The sequence below is a fragment of the Chiloscyllium punctatum genome, chromosome 4, assembly GCF_047496795.1.
Source record: "Chiloscyllium punctatum isolate Juve2018m chromosome 4, sChiPun1.3, whole genome shotgun sequence".
NCBI classification, from domain to species: domain Eukaryota; kingdom Metazoa; phylum Chordata; class Chondrichthyes; order Orectolobiformes; family Hemiscylliidae; genus Chiloscyllium; species Chiloscyllium punctatum.
Window position 1 is genome coordinate 107317408 of NC_092742.1, and position 18832 is coordinate 107336239.

Sequence of the window (18832 nt, forward strand, 5' to 3'; positions counted from 1 at the left end):
TCAATAATTATAGCTTCTCTCTTTCATTCAATGTCTCCAGCCAAATACATTCATTGACAGAAACAAACTATATCATTCAATGATACAAACGTTTTTCATTGATTCAATGAGTTGAGTTTCTCTCATTCTTTCTACGCCTCAAGACTAACTCATTCATTCTAAGAAACAAAACGTAGTCGTTCAATTGTTGAATTAAGCTTCAAACATACATTCAGTGATTCAAACGCTTTTGATTGATTCAATGAAACAAACTGCACGACATGATTCAATAATTATAGCTTCTCTCTTTCATTCAATGTCTCCAGCCAAATACATTCATGGACAGAAACAAACTATATCATTCAATGATACAAACGTTATTCTTTGCTTCAATGAGTTGAGCTTCTCTCATTCCTTCAATGCCTCAAGCTTAACTCATTCATTGTAAGAAACAAAATGTATTCGTTCAATTGTTGAATTCAGCCTCAAACATACATTCAATGAATCAAACGTTTTTCATTGATTCAATGAAACAAACTTAACTCATTCTTTGTAAGAAACAAAATGTATTCGTTCAATTGTTGAATTAAGCCTCAAACATACATTCAATGAATCAAACGTTTTTCATTGATTCAATGAAACAAACTGCCCGAGATGATTCAATAATTATTCCTTCTCTCTTTCATTCAATTTCTCCAACTTAATCCAGTCAATGAAAGAAACATACCACATTCATTCATTCAATGAAAGAAACGTTCGTGTTCGGGTTAGGGTTAGGGTTAGCGTTAGGCTTAGGGTTAGGGTTAGGGTTGTGTTATTGTTAGGGTCAGGGTTTGGTTTAGGTTTAGGGTTAGCTGCTCTCATTCATTCAATGCCTCGAGCTTAACTCATTCATTGAAAGAAACATACGGTATTCATTCAATTGTTGAATGAAACTGCAATCGTACATTCAATGAATTTAACGTTATTCATTGATTCAGTGCAAAAACCTGCACGAGGTGATTCAATGAACATGGCTCCGCTCTTTCATTTAATATCACCAGATAAAATCATTCATTGAAAGAAACTAACTGTATTCGTTCATTGAAACAAACGTTATTCATTGATTCAATGAGTTGAGCTTCTCTGATTCAGTCAATGCTCAAGCTTAACTCATTCATTGTAAGAAACAAAATGTAGTCGTTCAATTGTTGAATTAAGCTTCAAACATACATTCAATGAAACAAACTGCGCGAGATGATTCAATAAACATACCTCCGATCTTTCATTCAATGTCTTCAGCCATACCATTCGTTGAAAGAAACAAACTGTATTCATTCAATGAAACAAACGTCATTCATTAATTCAATGAGTTGAGCTTCTCTCATTCTTTCAATGCCTCAAGCTTAAATCATTCATTGTAAGAAACAAAATGTAGTCGTTCAATTGTTGAATTAAGCTTCAAACATACATTCAATGATTCAAACGCTTTTCATTGATTGAATCAAACTAACTGCAAGAGTTGATTCAATGATTAGAACTTCTCTCTTTTATTCAATGTGTCCAGCTCCATACATTCATTGACTCAAACAAACTGCATTCGTTCATTCAATGAAACAAACGTTATTCATAGCTTCGCTTCTCTCATTCATTCAATGCCTCAACTTAACTCATTCATTGTAAGAAACAAAATGTATTCGTTCAATTGTTGAATTAAGCCTCAAACATACATTCAATGAATCAGACGTTTTTCATTGATTCAATGAAACAAACTTCACGAGATGATTCAATGATTAGAACTCCTCTGTTGTATTCAATATCTCTAGCTTAATACAGTCACTGAAAGAAACAAACTGTATTCATTCATTCAATGAACAAACGTTATTCATTGATTAAATGAGTTGAGCATCTCTCATTCATTCATTGCTTCAAGCTTAACTCATACATTGTAAGAAACAAAATGTATTCGTTCGATTGCTGAATTAAGCCTCACACATACATTCAATGAATCAAACGTTTTTCATTGATTCAATGAAACAAACTTAACTCATTCTTTGTAAGAAACAAAATGTATTCTTTCGATTGCTGAATTAAGCCTCAAACATACATTCAATGAATGAAACGTTTTTCATTGATTCAATGACACAAACTGCACAAGATGATTCAATGATTAGAACTTCTCTCTTTCATTCATTGTCTCCAGCGTCAGACATTCATTGACAGAAACAAACTGTATTCATTCATTCAATGAAACAAACGTTATTCATTCATTCAATGAGTTGAGCTTCTCTCATTCATTCAATGCCTCAAGATTATTTCAATCATTGGAAGAAACAAAATGTAGTCGTTCAATTGTTGTATGAAAAATCCATCGTACTTTCAATGAATCAAACGTTGTTGATTGATAAATTTAAACAAACTGCTCGAGGTGATTCAATAAACTCAGCTTCGCTCTTTCATTCAATATCACCAGATAAAATCATTCATTGAATGAAACTAACTATATTCATTCATTGAAACAAACGTTATTCATTGATTCAATGAGTTGAGCTTCTCTTATTCATTCAATGCCTCAAGCTTAACTCAATCATTGAATGAAACAAACCGTATTCGTCCAATTGTTGAATGAAACATCCATCAAACTTTTAATGAATCAAACGTTATTCATTGATTCAAGCAAAGTGCACGAGATGATTCAATAATTATAGCTTCTCTCTTTCATTCAATGTCTCCAGCCAAATACATTCATTGACAGAAACAAACTATATCATTCAATGATACAAACGTTATTCATTGATTCAATGAGTTGAGTTTCTCTCATTCTTTCTACGCCTCAAGACTAACTCATTCATTCTAAGAAACAAAACGTAGTCGTTCAATTGTTGAATTAAGCTTCAAACATACATTCAGTGATTCAAACGCTTTTGATTGATTCAATGAAACAAACTGCACGACATGATTCAATAATTATAGCTTCTCTCTTTCATTCAATGTCTCCAGCCAAATACATTCATTGACAGAAACAAACTATATCATTCAATGATACAAACGTTATTCATTGCTTCAATGAGTTGAGCTTCTCTCATTCCTTCAATGCCTCAAGCTTAACTCATTCATTGTAAGAAACAAAATGTATTCGTTCAATTGTTGAATTCAGCCTCAAACATACATTCAATGAATCAAACGTTTTTCATTGATTCAATGAAACAAACTTAACTCATTCTTTGTAAGAAACAAAATGTATTCGTTCAATTGTTGAATTAAGCCTCAAACATACATTCAATGAATCAAACGTTTTTCATTGATTCAATGAAACAAACTGCCCGAGATGATTCAATAATTATTCCTTCTCTCTTTCATTCAATTTCTCCAACTTAATCCATTCAATGAAAGAAACATACCATATTCATTCATTCAATGAAAGAAACGTTCGTGTTCGGGTTAGGGTTAGGGTTAGCGTTAGGTTTAGGGTTAGGGTTAGGGTTGTGTTATTGTTAGGGTCAGGGTTAGGGTCAGGGTTTGGTTTAGGTTTAGGGTTAGCTGCTCTCATTCATTCAATGCCTCGAGCTTAACTCATTCATTGAAAGAAACATACGGTATTCATTCAATTGTTGAATGAAACTGCAATCGTACATTCAATGAATTTAACGTTATTCATTGATTCAATGCAAAAACCTGCACGAGGTGATTCAATGAACATGGCTCCGCTCTTTCATTTAATATCACCAGATAAAATCATTCATTGAAAGAAACTAACTGTATTCATTCATTGAAACAAACGTTATTCATTGATTCAATGAGTTGAGCTTCTCTTATCATTCAATGCTCAAGCTTAACTCATTCATTGTAAGAAACAAAATGTAGTCGTTCAATTGTTGAATTAAGCTTCAAACATACATTCAATGAAACAAACTGCGCGAGATGATTCAATAAACATACCTCCGATCTTTCATTCAATGTCTTCAGCCATACCATTCGTTGAAAGAAACAAACTGTATTCATTCAATGAAACAAACGTCATTCATTAATTCAATGAGTTGAGCTTCTCTCATTCTTTCAATGCCTCAAGCTTAAATCATTCATTGTAAGAAACAAAATGTAGTCGTTCAATTGTTGAATTAAGCTTCAAACATACATTCAATGATTCAAACGCTTTTCATTGATTGAATCAAACTAACTGCAAGAGTTGATTCAATGATTAGAACTTCTCTCTTTTATTCAATGTGTCCAGCTCCATACATTCATTGACTCAAACAAACTGCATTCGTTCATTAAATGAAACAAACGTTATTCATAGCTTCGCTTCTCTCATTCATTCAATCCCTCAACTTAACTCATTCATTGTAAGAAACAAAATGTATTCGTTCAATTGTTGAATTAAGCCTCAAACATACATTCAATGAATCAAACGTTTTTCATTGATTCAATGAAACAAACTTCACGAGATGATTCAATGATTAGAACTCCTCTGTTGTATTCAATATCTCTAGCTTAATACAGTCACTGAAAGAAACAAACTGTATTCATTCATTCAATGAACAAACGTTATTCATTGATTAAATGAGTTGAGCTTCTCTCATTCATTCAATGCCTCAAGCTTAACTCATACATTGTAAGAAACAAAATGTATTCGTTCGATTGCTGAATTTAGCCTCAAACATACATTCAATGAATGAAACGTTTTTCATTGATTCAATGAAACAAACTGCACAAGATGATTCAATGATTAGAACTTCTCTCTTTCATTCATTGTCTCCAGCGTCAGACGTTCATTGACAGAAACAAACTGTATTCATTCATTCAATGAAACAAACGTTATTCATTCATTCAATGAGTTGAGCTTCTCTCATTCATTCATTGCCTCAAGATTAACTCAATCATTGGAAGAAACAAAATGTAGTCGTTCAATTGTTGTATGAAAAATCCATCGTACTTTCAATGAATCAAACGTTGTTTTTTGATTAATTGAAACAAACTGCTCGAGGTGATTCAATAAACACAGCTTCGCTCTTTCATTCAATATCACCAGATAAAATCATTCATTGAATGAAACTAACTATATTCATTCATTGAAACAAACGTTATTCATTGATTCAATGAGTTGAGCTTCTCTTATTCATTCAATGCCTCAAGCTTAACTCAATCATTGAATGAAACAAACCGTATTCGTCCAATTGTTGAATGAAACATCCATCAAACTTTTAATGAATCAAACGTTATTCATTGATTCAAGCAAAGTGCACGAGATGATTCAATAATTATAGCTTCTCTCTTTCATTCAATGTCTCCAGCCAAATACACTCATTGACAGAAACAAACTATATCATTCAATGATACAAACGTTATTCATTGATTCAATGAGTTGAGTTTCTCTCATTCTTTCTACGCCTCAAGACGAACTCATTCATTCTAAGAAACAAAACGTAGTCGTTCAATTGTTGAATTAAGCTTCAAACATACATTCAGTGATTCAAACGCTTTTGATTGATTCAATGAAACAAACTGCACGACATGATTCAATAATTATAGCTTCTCTCTTTCATTCAATGTCTCCAGCCAAATACATTCATGGACAGAAACAAACTATATCATTCAATGATACAAACGTTATTCTTTGCTTCAATGAGTTGAGCTTCTCTCATTCCTTCAATGCCTCAAGCTTAACTCATTCATTGTAAGAAACAAAATGTATTCGTTCAATTGTTGAATTCAGCCTCAAACATACATTCAATGAATCAAACGTTTTTCATTGATTCAATGAAACAAACTTAACTCATTCTTTGTAAGAAACAAAATGTATTCGTTCAATTGTTGAATTCAGCCTCAAACATACATTCAATGAATCAAACGTTTTTCATTGATTCAATGAAACAAATTGCCCGATATGATTCAATAATTATTCCTTCTCTCTTTCATTCAATTTCTCCAACTTAATCCATTCAATGAAAGAAACATACCACATTCATTCATTCAATGAAAGAAACGTTCGTGTTCGGGTTAGGGTTAGGGTTAGCGTTAGGCTTAGGGTTAGGGTTGTGTTATTGTTAGGGTCAGGATTAGGGTCAGGGTTTGGTTTAGGTTGAGGGTTAGCTGCTCTCATTCATTCAATGCCTCGAGCTTAACTCATTCATTGAAAGAAACATACGGTATTCATTCAATTGTTGAATGAAACTGCAATCGTACATTCAATGAATTTAACGTTATTCATTGATTCAATGCAAAAACCTGCACGAGGTGATTCAATGAACATGGCTCCGCTCTTTCATTTAATATCACCAGATAAAATCATTCATTGAAAGAAACTAACTGTATTCATTCATTGAAACAAACGTTATTCATTGATTCAATGAGTTGAGCTTCTCTTATTCAGTCAATGCTCAAGCTTAACTCATTCATTGTAAGAAACAAAATGTAGTCGTTCAATTGTTGAATTAAGCTTCAAACATACATTCAATGAAACAAACTGCGCGAGATGATTCAATAAACATACCTCCGATCTTTCATTCAATGTCTTCAGCCATACCATTCGTTGAAAGAAACAAACTGTATTCATTCAATGAAACAAACGTCATTCATTAATTCAATGAGTTGAGCTTCTCTCATTCTTTCAATGCCTCAAGCTTAAATCATTCATTGTAAGAAACAAAATGTAGTCGTTCAATTGTTGAATTAAGCTTCAAACATACATTCAAAGATTCAAACGCTTTTCATTGATTGAATCAAACTAACTGCAAGAGTTGATTCAATGATTAGAACTTCTCTCTTTTATTCAATGTGTCCAGCTCCATACATTCATTGACTCAAACAAACTGCATTCGTTCATTCAATGAAACAAACGTTATTCATAGCTTCGCTTCTCTCATTCATTCAATCCCTCAACTTAACTCATTCATTGTAAGAAACAAAATGTATTCGTTCAATTGTTGAATTAAGCCTCAAACATACATTCAATGAATCAAACGTTTTTCATTGATTCAATGAAACAAACTTCACGAGATGATTCAATGATTAGAACTCCTCTGTTGTATTCAATATCTCTAGCTTAATACAGTCACTGAAAGAAACAAACTGTATTCATTCATTCAATGAACAAACGTTATTCATTGATTAAATGAGTTGAGCTTCTCTCATTCATTCAATGCTTCAAGCTTAACTCATACATTGTAAGAAACAAAATGTATTCGTTCGATTGCTGAATTAAGCCTCAAACATACATTCAATGAATGAAACGTTTTTCATTGATTCAATGAAACAAACTGCACAAGATGATTCAATGATTAGAACTTCTCTCTTTCATTCATTGTCTCCAGCGTCAGACGTTCATTGACAGAAACAAACTGTATTCATTCATTCAATGAAACAAACGTTATTCATTCATTCAATGAGTTGAGCTTCTCTCATTCATTCAATGCCTCAAGATTAACTCATTCATGGAAGAAACAAAATGTAGTCGTTCAATTGTTGTATGAAAAATCCATCGTACTTTCAATGAATCAAACGTTGTTGATTGATTAACTGAAACAAACTGCTCGAGGTGATTCAATAAACACAGCTTCGCTCTTTCATTCAATATCACCAGATAAAATCATTCATTGAATGAAACTAACTATATTCATTCATTGAAACAAACGTTATTCATTGATTCAATGAGTTGAGCTTCTCTTATTCATTCAATGCCTCAAGCTTAACTCAATCATTGAATGAAACAAACCGTATTCGTCCAATTGTTGAATGAAACATCCATCAAACTTTTAATGAATCAAACGTTATTCATTGATTCAAGCAAAGTGCACGAGATGATTCAATAATTATAGCTTCTCTCTTTCATTCAATGTCTCCAGCCAAATACATTCATTGACAGAAACAAACTATATCATTCAATGATACAAACGTTATTCATTGATTCAATGAGTTGAGTTTCTCTCATTCTTTCTACGCCTCAAGACTAACTCATTCATTCTAAGAAACAAAACGTAGTCGTTCAATTGTTGAATTAAGCTTCAAACATACATTCAGTGATTCAAACGCTTTTGATTGATTCAATGAAACAAACTGCACGAAATGATTCAATAATTATAGCTTCTCTCTTTCATTCAATGTCTCCAGCCAAATACATTCATTGACAGAAACAAACTATATCATTCAATGATACAAACGTTATTCATTGCTTCAATGAGTTGAGCTTCTCTCATTCCTTCAATGCCTCAAGCTTAACTCATTCATTGTAAGAAACAAAATGTATTCGTTCAATTGTTGAATTCAGCCTCAAACATACATTCAATGAATCAAACGTTTTTCATTGATTCAATGAAACAAACTTAACTCATTCTTTGTAAGAAACAAAATGTATTCGTTCAATTGTTGAATTCAGCCTCAAACATACATTCAATGAATCTAACGTTTTTCATTGATTCAATGAAACAAACTGCCCGAGATGATTCAATAATTATTCCTTCTCTCTTTCATTCAATTTCTCCAACTTAATCCAGTCAATGAAAGAAACATACCATATTCATTCATTCAATGAAAGAAACGTTCGTGTTCGGGTTAGGGTTAGGGTTAGCGTTAGGCTTAGGGTTAGGGTTAGGGTTGTGTTATTGTTAGGGTCAGGATTAGGGTCAGGGTTTGGTTTAGGTTGAGGGTTAGCTGCTCTCATTCATTCAATGCCTCGAGCTTAACTCATTCATTGAAAGAAACATACGGTATTCATTCAATTGTTGAATGAAACTGCAATCGTACATTCAATGAATTTAACGTTATTCATTGATTCAATGCAAAAACCTGCACGAGGTGATTCAATGAACATGGCTCCGCTCTTTCATTTAATATCACCAGATAAAATCATTCATTGAAAGAAACTAACTGTATTCATTCATTGAAACAAACGTTATTCATTGATTCAATGAGTTGAGCTTCTCTTATTCAGTCAATGCTCAAGCTTAACTCATTCATTGTAAGAAACAAAATGTAGTCGTTCAATTGTTGAATTAAGCTTCAAACATACATTCAATGAAACAAACTGCGCGAGATGATTCAATAAACATACCTCCGATCTTTCATTCAATGTCTTCAGCCATACCATTCGTTGAAAGAAACAAACTGTATTCATTCAATGAAACAAACGTCATTCATTAATTCAATGAGTTGAGCTTCTCTCATTCTTTCAATGCCTCAAGCTTAAATCATTCATTGTAAGAAACAAAATGTAGTCGTTCAATTGTTGAATTAAGCTTCAAACATACATTCAATGATTCAAACGCTTTTCATTGATTGAATCAAACTAACTGCAAGAGTTGATTCAATGATTAGAACTTCTCTCTTTTATTCAATGTGTCCAGCTCCATACATTCATTGACTCAAACAAACTGCATTCGTTCATTCAATGAAACAAACGTTATTCATAGCTTCGCTTCTCTCATTCATTCAATCCCTCAACTTAACTCATTCATTGTAAGAAACAAAATGTATTCGTTCAATTGTTGAATTAAGCCTCAAACATACATTCAATGAATCAAACGTTTTTCATTGATTCAATGAAACAAACTTCACGAGATGATTCAATGATTAGAACTCCTCTGTTGTATTCAATATCTCTAGCTTAATACAGTCACTGAAAGAAACAAACTGTATTCATTCATTCAATGAACAAACGTTATTCATTGATTAAATGAGTTGAGCTTCTCTCATTCATTCAATGCTTCAAGCTTAACTCATACATTGTAAGAAACAAAATGTATTCGTTCGATTGCTGAATTAAGCCTCAAACATACATTCAATGAATGAAACGTTTTTCATTGATTCAATGAAACAAACTTAACTCATTCTTTGTAAGAAACAAAATGTATTCGTTCGATTGCTGAATTAAGCCTCAAACATACATTCAATGAATGAAACGTTTTTCATTGATTCAATGAAACAAACTGCACAAGATGATTCAATGATTAGAACTTCTCTCTTTCATTCATTGTCTCCAGCGTCAGACATTCATTGACAGAAACAAACTGTATTCATTCATTCAATGAAACAAACGTTATTCATTCATTCAATGAGTTGAGCTTCTCTCATTCATTCAATGCCTCAAGATTAACTCATTCATGGAAGAAACAAAATGTAGTCGTTCAATTGTTGTATGAAAAATCCATCGTACTTTCAATGAATCAAACGTTGTTGATTGATTAACTGAAACAAACTGCTCGAGGTGATTCAATAAACACAGCTTCGCTCTTTCATTCAATATCACCAGATAAAATCATTCATTGAATGAAACTAACTATATTCATTCATTGAAACAAACGTTATTCATTGATTCAATGAGTTGAGCTTCTCTTATTCATTCAATGCCTCAAGCTTAACTCAATCATTGAATGAAACAAACCGTATTCGTCCAATTGTTGAATGAAACATCCATCAAACTTTTAATGAATCAAACGTTATTCATTGATTCAAGCAAAGTGCACGAGATGATTCAATAATTATAGCTTCTCTCTTTCATTCAATGTCTCCAGCCAAATACATTCATTGACAGAAACAAACTATATCATTCAATGATACAAACGTTATTCATTGATTCAATGAGTTGAGTTTCTCTCATTCTTTCAACGCCTCAAGCTTAACTGATTCATTCTAAGAAACAAAACGTAGTCGTTCAATTGTTGAATTAAGCTTCAAACATACATTCAGTGATTCAAACGCTTTTGATTGATTCAATGAAACAAACTGTACGAGATGATTCAATGATTAGAACTTCTCTCATTCATTCAATGTCTCCAGCTTAATACATTCAATGAAAGAAACATACTATATTCATTCATTCATTGAAAGAAACGTTAGTGTTTGGTTTAGCGTTACTTTTAGGGTTAGGGTTAGGGTTAGTGTTAGGGTGAGGGTTAGGGTTAGAGTTAGGTTTGGGGTTAGGATTAGGGTTAGGCTTACGGCTTGGGAAAGGCTTACGCTTAGGGACAACGTTAGGGTTAGTGTTAGAGTTACGGTTGTGTTAGGGTTTGGGTCAGGGTTAGGGTTAGGGTCAGGGGACTGGTCAGGCTTGAGTTTAGGTTTATGGTTAGCTGCTCTCATTCATTCAATGCCTCAAGCTTAACTCATTCATTGAAAAAATCAAATTGTATTCCTTCAATTGTTGAATGAAACTGCAATCATACATTGAATGAATCCAACGTTATTCATTGATTCAATGAAACAAACTGCACGAGTTGATTCAATAAACATAGCTTCGCCTTTTCATTCGACGTCACCAGATAAAAACATTCATTGAAAAAACAAACTATATTCATTCAATGAAACAAACGTTGTTCATTGCTTCAATGAGTTGAGCTTCTCTCATTCCTTCAATGCCTCAAGCTTAACTCATTCATTGTAAGAAACAAAATGTATTCGTTCAATTGTTGAATTAAGACTCAAACATACATTCAATGAATCAAACGTTTTTCATTGATTCAAAGAAACAAACTTCACGAGATGATTCAATGATTAGAACTCCTCTGTTGTATTCAATATCTCTAGCTTAATACAGTCACTGAAAGAAACAAACTGTATTCATTCATTCAATGAACAAACGTTATTCATTGATTAAATGAGTTGAGCATCTCTCATTCATTCAATGCTTCAAGCTTAACTCATACATTGTAAGAAACAAAATGTATTCGTTCGATTGCTGAATTAAGCCTCAAACATACATTCAATGAATGAAACGTTTTTCATTGATTCAATGAAACAAACTTAACTCATTCTTTGTAAGAAACAAAATGTATTCGTTCGATTGCTGAATTAAGACTCAAACATACATTCAATGAATGAAACGTTTTTCATTGAATCAATGAAACAAACTGCACGAGATGATTCAATGATTAGAACTTCTCTCTTTCATTCATTGTCTCCAGCGTCAGACATTCTTTGACAGAAACAAACTGTATTCATTCATTCAATGAAACAAACGTTATTCATTCATTCAATGAGTTGAGCTTCTCTCATTCATTCAATTCCTCAAGCTTAACTCAATCATTGGAAGAAACAAAATGTAGTCGTTCAATTGTTGTATGAAAAATCCATCGTACTTTCTATGAATCAAACGTTGTTGATTGATTAAATGAAACAAACTGCACGAGGTGATTCAATAAACACAGCTTCGCTCTTTCATTCAATATCACCAGATAAAATCATTCATTGAATGAAACTAACTATATTCATTCATTGAAACAAACGTTATTCATTGATTCAATGAGTTGAGCTTCTCTTATTCATTCAATGCCTCAAGCTTAACTCAATCATTGAATGAAACAAACCGTGTTCGTCCAATTGTTGAATGAAACATCCATCATACTTTTAATGAATCAAACGTTATTCATTGATTCAAACAAACTGCACGAGATGATTCAATAATTATAGCTTCTCTCTTTCATTCAATGTCTCCAGCCAAATACATTCATTGACAGAAACAAACTATCTCATTCAATGATACAAACGTTATTCATTGATTCAATGAGTTGAGTTTCTCTCATTCTTTCAACGCCTTAAGACTAACTCATTCATTCTAAGAAACAAAACGTAGTCGTTCAATTGTTGAATTAAGCTTCAAACATACATTCAGTGATTCAAACGCTTTTGATTGATTCAATGAAACAAACTGTACGAGATGATTCAATGATTAGAACTTCTCTCATTCATTCAATGTCTCCAGCTTAATACATTCAATGAAAGAAACATACTATATTCATTCATTCGTTGAAAGAAACGTTTGTGTTTGGTTTAGCGTTACTTTTAGGGTTAGGGTTAGTGTTAGGGTGAGGGTTAGGGTTAGAGTTAGGTTTGGGGTTAGGATTAGGGTTAGGGTTAGGGCTTGGGAAAGGCTTACGCTTCGGGTTAGGTTTAGGGACAACGTTAGGGTTAGTGTTAGAGTTACGGTTGTGTTAGGGTTTGGGTCAGGGTTAGGGTTAGGGTCAGGGGACTGGTCAGGCTTGAGTTTAGGTTTATGGTTAGCTGCTCTCATTCATTCAATGCCTCAAGCTTAACTCAGTCATTGAATGAATCAAATTGTATTCCTTCAATTGTTGAATGAAACTGCAATCATACATTGAATGAATCCAACGTTATTCATTGATTCAATGAAACAAACTGCACGAGTTGATTCAATAAACATAGCTTCGCCTTTTCATTCGACGTCACCAGATACAAACATTCATTGAAAAAACAAACTATATTCATTCAATGAAACAAACGTTGTTCATTGCTTCAATGAGTTGAGCTTCTCTCATTCCTTCAATGCCGCAAGCTTAACTCATTCATTGTAAGAAACAAAATGTATTCGTTCAATTGTTGAATTAAGCCTCAAACATACATTCAATGAATCAAACGTTTTTCATTGATTCAATGAAACAAACTTCACGAGATGATTCAATGATTAGAACTCCTCTGTTGTATTCAATATCTCTAGCTTAATACAGTCACTGAAAGAAACAAACTGTATTCATTCATTCAATGAATAAACGTTATTCATTGATTAAATGAGTTGAGCTTCTCTCATTCATTCAATGCTTCAAGCTTAACTAGTACATTGTAAGAAACAAAATGTATTCGTTCGATTGCTGAATTAAGCCTCAAACATACATTCAATGAATCAAACGTTTTTCATTGATTCAATGAAACAAACTGCACGAGATGATTCAATGATTAGAACTTCTCTCTTTCATTCATTGTCTCCAGCGTCAGACATTCATTGACAGAAACAAACTGTATTCATTCATTCAATGAAACAAACGTTATTCATTCATTCAATGAGTTGAGCTTCTCTCATTCAATTCAATGCCTCAAGATTAACTCAATCATTGGAAGAAACAAAATGTAGTCGTTCAATTGTTGTATGAAAAATCCATCGTACTTTCAATGAATCAAACGTTGTTGATTGATAAATTTAAACAAACTGCTCGAGGTGATTCAATAAACACAGCTTCGCTCTTTCATTCAATATCACCAGATAAAATCATTCATTGAATGAAACTAACTATATTCATTCATTGAAACAAACGTTATTCATTGATTCAATGAGTTGAGCTTCTCTTATTCATTCAATGCCTCAAGCTTAACTCAATCATTGAATGAAACAAACCGTATTCGTCCAATTGTTGAATGAAACATCCATCATACTTTTAATGAATCAAACGTTATTCATTGATTCAAGCAAAGTGCACGAGATGATTCAATAATTATAGCTTCTCTCTTTCATTCAATGTCTCCAGCCAAATACACTCATTGACAGAAACAAGCTATATCATTCAATGATACAAACGTTATTCATTGATTCAATGAGTTGAGTTTCTCTCATTCTTTCTACGCCTCAAGACTAACTCATTCATTCTAAGAAACAAAACGTAGTCGTTCAATTGTTGAATTAAGCTTCAAACATACATTCAGTGATTCAAACGCTTTTGATTGATTCAATGAAACAAACTGCACGAGATGATTCAATAATTATAGCTTCTCTCTTTCATTCAATGTCTCCAGCCAAATACATTCATGGACAGAAACAAACTATATCATTCAATGATACAAACGTTATTCTTTGCTTCAATGAGTTGAGCTTCTCTCATTCCTTCAATGCCTCAAGCTTAACTCATTCATTGTAAGAAACAAAATGTATTCGTTCAATTGTTGAATTCAGCCTCAAACATACATTCAATGAATCAAACGTTTTTCATTGATTCAATGAAACAAACTTAACTCATTCTTTGTAAGAAACAAAATGTATTCGTTCAATTGTTGAATTCAGCCTCAAACATACATTCAATGAATCAAACGTTTTTCATTGATTCAATGAAACAAACTGCCCGAGATGATTCAATAATTATTCCTTCTCTCTTTCATTCAATTTCTCCAACTTAATCCATTCAATGAAAGAAACATACCACATTCATTCATTCAATGAAAGAAACGTTCGTGTTCGGGTTAGGGTTAGGGTTAGCGTTAGGCTTAGGGTTAGGGTTGTGTTATTGTTAGGGTCAGGATTAGGGTCAGGGTTTGGTTTAGGTTGAGGGTTAGCTGCTCTCATTCATTCAATGCCTCGAGCTTAACTCATTCATTGAAAGAAACATACGGTATTCATTCAATTGTTGAATGAAACTGCAATCGTACATTCAATGAATTTAACGTTATTCATTGATTCAATGCAAAAACCTGCACGAGGTGATTCAATGAACATGGCTCCGCTCTTTCATTTAATATCACCAGATAAAATCATTCATTGAAAGAAACTAACTGTATTCATTCATTGAAACAAACGTTATTCATTGATTCAATGAGTTGAGCTTCTCTTATTCAGTCAATGCTCAAGCTTAACTCATTCATTGTAAGAAACAAAATGTAGTCGTTCAATTGTTGAATTAAGCTTCAAACATACATTCAATGAAACAAACTGCGCGAGATGATTCAATAAACATACCTCCGATCTTTCATTCAATGTCTTCAGCCATACCATTCGTTGAAAGAAACAAACTGTATTCATTCAATGAAACAAACGTCATTCATTAATTCAATGAGTTGAGCTTCTCTCATTCTTTCAATGCCTCAAGCTTAAATCATTCATTGTAAGAAACAAAATGTAGTCGTTCAATTGTTGAATTAAGCTTCAAACATACATTCAATGATTCAAACGCTTTTCATTGATTGAATCAAACTAACTGCAAGAGTTGATTCAATGATTAGAACTTCTCTCTTTTATTCAATGTGTCCAGCTCCATACATTCATTGACTCAAACAAACTGCATTCGTTCATTCAATGAAACAAACGTTATTCATAGCTTCGCTTCTCTCATTCATTCAATCCCTCAACTTAACTCATTCATTGTAAGAAACAAAATGTATTCGTTCAATTGTTGAATTAAGCCTCAAACATACATTCAATGAATCAAACGTTTTTCATTGATTCAATGAAACAAACTTCACGAGATGATTCAATGATTAGAACTCCTCTGTTGTATTCAATATCTCTAGCTTAATACAGTCACTGAAAGAAACAAACTGTATTCATTCATTCAATGAACAAACGTTATTCATTGATTAAATGAGTTGAGCTTCTCTCATTCATTCAATGCCTCAAGCTTAACTCATACATTGAAAGAAACAAAATGTATTCGTTCGATTGCTGAATTTAGCCTCAAACATACATTCAATGAATGAAACGTTTTTCATTGATTCAATGAAACAAACTGCACAAGATGATTCAATGATTAGAACTTCTCTCTTTCATTCATTGTCTCCAGCGTCAGACGTTCATTGACAGAAACAAACTGTATTCATTCATTCAATGAAACAAACGTTATTCATTCATTCAATGAGTTGAGCTTCTCTCATTCATTCATTGCCTCAAGATTAACTCAATCATTGGAAGAAACAAAATGTAGTCGTTCAATTGTTGTATGAAAAATCCATCGTACTTTCAATGAATCAAACGTTGTTGATTGATTAATTGAAACAAACTGCTCGAGGTGATTCAATAAACACAGCTTCGCTCTTTCATTCAATATCACCAGATAAAATCATTCATTGAATGAAACTAACTATATTCATTCATTGAAACAAACGTTATTCATTGATTCAATGAGTTGAGCTTCTCTTATTCATTCAATGCCTCAAGCTTAACTCAATCATTGAATGAAACAAACCGTATTCGTCCAATTGTTGAATGAAACATCCATCAAACTTTTAATGAATCAAACGTTATTCATTGATTCAAGCAAAGTGCACGAGATGATTCAATAATTATAGCTTCTCTCTTTCATTCAATGTCTCCAGCCAAATACACTCATTGACAGAAACAAACTATATCATTCAATGATACAAACGTTATTCATTGATTCAATGAGTTGAGTTTCTCTCATTCTTTCTACGCCTCAAGACTAACTCATTCATTCTAAGAAACAAAACGTAGTCGTTCAATTGTTGAATTAAGCTTCAAACATACATTCAGTGATTCAAACGCTTTTGATTGATTCAATGAAACAAACTGCACGACATGATTCAATAATTATAGCTTCTCTCTTTCATTCAATGTCTCCAGCCAAATACATTCATGGACAGAAACAAACTATATCATTCAATGATACAAACGTTATTCTTTGCTTCAATGAGTTGAGCTTCTCTCATTCCTTCAATGCCTCAAGCTTAACTCATTCATTGTAAGAAACAAAATGTATTCGTTCAATTGTTGAATTCAGCCTCAAACATACATTCAATGAATCAAACGTTTTTCATTGATTCAATGAAACAAACTTAACTCATTCTTTGTAAGAAACAAAATGTATTCGTTCAATTGTTGAATTCAGCCTCAAACATACATTCAATGAATCAAACGTTTTTCATTGATTCAATGAAACAAATTGCCCGATATGATTCAATAATTATTCCTTCTCTCTTTCATTCAATTTCTCCAACTTAATCCATTCAATGAAAGAAACATACCACATTCATTCATTCAATGAAAGAAACGTTCGTGTTCGGGTTAGGGTTAGGGTTAGCGTTAGGCTTAGGGTTAGGGTTGTGTTATTGTTAGGGTCAGGATTAGGGTCAGGGTTTGGTTTAGGTTGAGGGTTAGCTGCTCTCATTCATTCAATGCCTCGAGCTTAACTCATTCATTGAAAGAAACATACGGTATTCATTCAATTGTTGAATGAAACTGCAATCGTACATTCAATGAATTTAACGTTATTCATTGATTCAATGCAAAAACCTGCACGAGGTGATTCAATGAACATGGCTCCGCTCTTTCATTTAATATCACCAGATAAAATCATTCATTGAAAGAAACTAACTGTATTCATTCATTGAAACAAACGTTATTCATTGATTCAATGAGTTGAGCTTCTCTTATTCAGTCAATGCTCAAGCTTAACTCATTCATTGTAAGAAACAAAATGTAGTCGTTCAATTGTTGAATTAAGCTTCAAACATACATTCAATGAAACAAACTGCGCGAGATGATTCAATAAACATACCTCCGATCTTTCATTCAATGTCTTCAGCCATACCATTCGTTGAAAGAAACAAACTGTATTCATTCAATGAAACAAACGTCATTCATTAATTCAATGAGTTGAGCTTCTCTCATTCTTTCAATGCCTCAAGCTTAAATCATTCATTGTAAGAAACAAAATGTAGTCGTTCAATTGTTGAATTAAGCTTCAAACATACATTCAAAGATTCAAACGCTTTTCATTGATTGAATCAAACTAACTGCAAGAGTTGATTCAATGATTAGAACTTCTCTCTTTTATTCAATGTGTCCAGCTCCATACATTCATTGACTCAAACAAACTGCATTCGTTCATTCAATGAAACAAACGTTATTCATAGCTTCGCTTCTCTCATTCATTCAATCCCTCAACTTAACTCATTCATTGTAAGAAACAAAATGTATTCGTTCAATTGTTGAATTAAGCCTCAAACATACATTCAATGAATCAAACGTTTTTCATTGATTCAATGAAACAAACTTCACGAGATGATTCAATGATTAGAACTCCTCTGTTGTATTCAATATCTCTAGCTTAATACAGTCACTGAAAGAAACAAACTGTATTCATTCATTCAATGAACAAACGTTATTCATTGATTAAATGAGTTGAGCTTCTCTCATTCATTCAATGCTTCAAGCTTAACTCATACATTGTAAGAAACAAAATGTATTCGTTCGATTGCTGAATTAAGCCTCAAACATACATTCAATGAATGAAACGTTTTTCATTGATTCAATGAAACAAACTGCACAAGATGATTCAATGATTAGAACTTCTCTCTTTCATTCATTGTCTCCAGCGTCAGACGTTCATTGACAGAAACAAACTGTATTCATTCATTCAATGAAACAAACGTT